We start from the raw sequence: 5,445 nt of genomic DNA, 5'->3' as shown, positions 1-5,445 counted from the left end.
CGAGCTCTAGAAGAAACGGAGAATGTCTCAGTCGTACGGAAGATGGACGGCTCCTTATTTATAGATCACGGTACCTAGAAGAAACGGAGAATGTCTAGGTACAACAGTAAATAATGAGTCCGATATGAAACGGTAAACGAGAGCGTCCGTAAAACTCACCTCAGTCGTACGGAAGATGGACGGCTGAGGGAAAGAGGAAAAACCGGACGAGAGCGAAAAACCGACGAGCCTACAACCCTAACCTAGAACAAATGCAAAGCGGGAACGATCGAGACGAGAGACGAGCGTACAAGCATAAGCAGTAACACGAGGCCGAGGCGAAGTAAGAATGAATATGAAATGAGAAGCCAAATACTCGGAAACTGAGACCAGAAGCCAGAACCCAAACCCGGTAAGCATGAGATGAAACATACACACAAACCCATGGTTCAAGACTCCCCCTGGTTCAACGAATGCCTAACGTCACGAACACCCATACGAAACATCAAATCTGCATGCAAATCCCGCGGCAGCCCCTTCGTCAATAAATCAGCCAAATTGTCCTTCGAAGGGACATGACGCATCTCGAGCTCCCCCTCACCAACACGCTCGCGAACATAGTGATAATGGACGTCGATGTGTTTGGCGCGGGTATGATGGAGGTAATTCTCCGAGAGGTCGTTCGCCCGTTCGTTGTCTCCATACAACACCATTGGCTGGGGAACCTCCAACCCCAGTTCCTTCATCAGAACCTTCACCCACATAGCGTTACGTGCCGTCTCCGAGGATGCAACATACTCGGCCTCCATTGTCGACGTCGAGACCGAACGCTGCTTCTGGGCCCTCCACGACACAGGACCACCAGCGAAAAGGATGACATACCCGCTACACGAGCGGCGACCGACCTCAGCGGCGAAGTTGGAGTCGAAATAGGTGATAACCTTCTCAGCATCGGGACACGAGCGGTCGAAGACGATCCCATGGTGTAAGGTGCCCTGAAGGTATCGAAGAGTATGCTTGAGCGCCTGACAATGGCGAAGACCCGGTGCAGCCGCGAACGAACCAAGGAGCTGAACAGTATAGGAGAGGTCGGGTCGTGTGGAGGTGGCAAGCCAGTTGAGGGATCCGATGATCTCGCGGTAAGGAAAGCTGGCAGCGGCCGCGCGTTCCGCATCGTCAACGTCCTCGACAAGACGACGGTAAGCGAAACCAGATGGAAGAGGAGTATGCTCGGGATTACACTTGGCCATACCATGGCGGTCGAGCAATCGTTCGATGAAGGATGGCTGCGACATACAGAGGATGTTCTTGGTGGTGTCGCGCTCGATTTTGATCCCCAGGAGATACTGAGGTTCGCCGTCTGGACCGCCAACATCCTTCACCTCAAACATCCCACCCAGCTCGACCTTCGCCCTCGCCGCCTCCGCCAATGAAGACGATATCCCTAGCGTGTCGTCGGTATGCGTCATCGTGACAGTGAATTCACCGTCACCAACCGACTTCGTCCGCACGCACGGGTCGCTATCGAATCGTCGCCAACCGTTCCCTACGTACGCCTCATCTAGCGTCTTCCACCACGCGTTAGCACCCTGCTTCGTCCCGTAGATGGCCTTCTTCAGCTTACACACCCAATCTTCCTTCCCAGGAACCTCAAAACCCCTCGGTTGCCGCATATACAACGCAGGTGCATCGGCTGGGGCGTTTAGGAATGCACTCTCGAAATCGACCTGCCAGAGTGCGTAGCCCCGAATAGTGGCGGTGGCGAGTCCCCAACGGATAACCTCCTGACGTACCACAGCCGCAGACGTCGCGAAATAATTCTCTCCGAACCTCTGAGAATCTCCCCGACCCACCAGCCTAGCCTTCCAGCCGATAATCTTTCCATCCCCATCCAGCTTCTCCGCAAACACCCACATCGTGCTCATATACCGCACACCCGGAGGAGGAGGCACCAACTCCCACACCTCGTACTTGCTCATCTTCGCCAACTCCTTCTCAATAGCCTCCTTCCAAATCTCCGGCTCTCGCATAGCCTCCTCCAGCGAACGAGGAAGAGGCCGTCCAGTGCGAACCGAGACGGCAGCGAAGGCTTGGTGTAAGACTTCACGAAGGTCTTCAGGAGTGACCAGCTCTTGCTCAGGACCGATCTGGACGAAACGGGCTGACGGACGTTTTGTATCGCGAGTCCATTCCTCCTTTTGACTCGAGGCAGCCTTTTCGCGCTCACTGTATTCCAAACTGCGAAGCTTGTTGGGAGTGGGAGTGGTGATGCGACCGGATCGACGAATAGGGAGAGGTTCCGAGGAGGACGTCGGGACAAGTGGAGTAGGAAGGGTATCCGCGACAAGGTCCTCGACCTCGACCTCTGAGTCAGACTCGGCCTTAGGAACCTGCGCGCCCACCGTAGGAGCCTGTGCAGCCGGGTAGATCGTTGCGGGGACCGGTTCGGAGTCGACTGATGAAGCAGGTACGGTTGTCGGACGGGACCATTGACCCAAGCCCTCGTCAAAGACCACATCGCGCGACTCGACAATTTTGTGTTGGGATGGGCAATAGAGACGGTAGCAGTCCCGGGACCGGTATCCGACAAGGATGCACTTCACGGTCTTGGGATCCAACTTCTTCCGAAGCTCATCCGGAATCTTCGCATAGGCGATTGATCCGTAGGCGCGAAGGTGTTCAACATGGGGACGACGATTGAAGATGATCTCGAATGGGGTGGTATGAGGATGGCGACGGTGAGGAACGATGTTGTTGAGCTGAACAGCAGTAGCGACGGCCTCTGCCCAGAGGTTGGTCGGAACACCGCCGTCGTGCATCATCGCCCGAGCATGGTCGAAGACGGTGCGATTAGCGCGTTCGGAGATACCGTTCTGGGAAGGCGAGTAAGGTGCGGTCGTCTCATGACGGATCCCTCGTTCCTTACAAACAACCTCGAACTCTCCCATGAACTCCATCCCCCCATCCGTCCTCACACACTTCACCTTCTTCCCCGTCGTCCGCTCGAACCATTCGAGGAATTCCGAGAATGCGGCAGCGGTCTCCACAGAACTCTTCCCAGCCAAGAAGGCTGCTTCGAGGAACTGAGAACAACCGTCAGTCATACCCATCACATATTCCTTCCCGCCAAGAGACCTCACCGATATGGGACCAGCCAAATCGATATGTATACGCTCCCCAACCTCCGTCTCTCGGACCACTTCCTCGTCGAAAGGTCGCCGAGACTGTCGACCCGCCATGCAACTCTCGCATACGATGTCTGTATCGTGATCCCGACCACCCTTGACCTCCATCCCCTCAACCACAGCTGGCGTCCGACGAAGCCCGTCCCATCCATTATGACCAAAACGACGGTGCCAAGTCTCGAAGGAGACCGGCTTCGACTGCGACGCACTAAGCGCATGAAGTTCCGGTTCGCGAGGCGCGAGCTTCAGGCGTTCGGAAACGAGCTCTTGGGCAGTTGGTCGGAGGAGAGTGAAGACGTACATGTCAACCCCCTCGAGAGGCTGACTTCGAAGAATGACGTAGCCGTCGGGAGACCAGATAGTGTTGATCCCCCGATGTGTCCGGATATCGCATCCCTCACGGTCGAATTGGAGAGTCGAAATGAGATTTTGGTGCATAGTCGGGGCGTGAAGAGCGAAGAAGGAGCGGACGACACGGCGATTATCGAGAACGATAGCCTTGACGACAAGACCTTGTCCAGCAACGGGGAAAAAGTGACCGGCACCCGTCGCGGATAGGGAAAGCGGCTGGTACGTGACGAAGTCGCCACGATCACGGAAATAATGGTGAGAAGCCCCGGAATCACTGTAGGTGAGGACAGGAGTGGAGGGCGACGGAGGAGACGCCGAAGCGGCCAAAGCAACGGATGTAGCGCGCTCACCAATGGTCAGGGTAGCCATGAATGCGACCCCTGGACCAACCGCCAGCATCCCTGTACCGCCACTCGAATGCGATCCCGCCGAGTTCCCACCACCACCAGCTGCACCTCCCCCTGAACCTCCTGATCCACCACTTCCTCCGGGAGAACGACGGGCCCACGCGGGCCGCTGACCTTCCTTCCCTCCCCCACGAGACCAGCAGTTCGCCTTTGTATGGCCAGTCTTCGAGCAGTTCTCGCATGTCGGCCTGTTGGACGACCGTTCGGCAGCGAGAGCTTGGGCCGGAGCTGGAGAAGCAGCGGAAGATGGAGAGAGATTCGAGTGGGCGGAGACATGGTGAAGAGCGGAGGTGAGAACAGCCTCGGCGATGTTGGAGTGCTGACAAGTGTACAGCGTGCCGATGAACACTCCGAGCGGTCCGATTGGCGAGAACGTATGAACGACAAGTCGAGTGAACTCAGCGTCGGTGATACCGCCGCCAGCGTTGTTGGCTACCCGTAAGAACTCTCGGGCGCGAGCGAAATGGTCCGCGATGGGAATGCCAGGCTCCCAGTACGTAGTCTGGATCTTCATACGCATGTCGGCGACGAGCGTCGGATTGGTGACCTCAAACATCGATCGAAGGGTCGACCATATCTCCACGACCGGCATGGACTCCGAGATCCCAAACGACGCAGGGTCGACAACGTTGAGAATGATGTGGGCGCGGGCAAGGTTCTCACCGCGCGACCATTCAGCCTCAGAGGACGCGTAGGTGACCGTAGGGAGAACGGTCGCAGGAGGAGGTAACGGTGCGTAGAGCGGTAGGGTACTGACGAGCTGTGAGGGAAGAGCTGACGACGTGGCAGAAAGCGTAGGCGCCTGAGACTGAGCCGGTGGCGGAGACGCCAAAGGGGGCAGTGTAGTACCGTAAAAATAGCCAATGAGACCACGAACTCCGGCCGCCGTGAGAATCTGAGTCCTCCAGGAGTTCCAAACTTTCCCATCTCGGGTGAGATGGTTCGAAGAAGACAGAATCGTCACTTCGAACTTGTTTTGGTCGGGGTAGATGCTACCCATTTTAGGCGAATATAAATCTTTCTCTTAACGATGGCGTTCTGATATTTCTTCTTGATGGCAGCGTGCGTCAACAATGGCCCATAACCTGATGAACGGCGAGCTCTAGAAGAAACGGAGAATGTCTCAGTCGTACGGAAGATGGACGGCTCCTTATTTATAGATCACGGTACCTAGAAGAAACGGAGAATGTCTAGGTACAACAGTAAATAATGAGTCCGATATGAAACGGTAAACGAGAGCGTCCGTAAAACTCACCTCAGTCGTACGGAAGATGGACGGCTGAGGGAAAGAGGAAAAACCGGACGAGAGCGAAAAACCGACGAGCCTACAACCCTAACCTAGAACAAATGCAAAGCGGGAACGATCGAGACGAGAGACGAGCGTACAAGCATAAGCAGTAACACGAGGCCGAGGCGAAGTAAGAATGAATATGAAATGAGAAGCCAAATACTCGGAAACTGAGACCAGAAGCCAGAACCCAAACCGGTAGCATGAGATGAAACATACACACAAACCCATGGTT

This window comes from Stereum hirsutum, assembly GCF_000264905.1.
Source record: "Stereum hirsutum FP-91666 SS1 unplaced genomic scaffold STEHIscaffold_6, whole genome shotgun sequence".
Taxonomy (NCBI): Eukaryota; Fungi; Basidiomycota; class Agaricomycetes; order Russulales; family Stereaceae; genus Stereum; species Stereum hirsutum.
Note: the sequence above shows the minus strand (reverse complement) of the source record.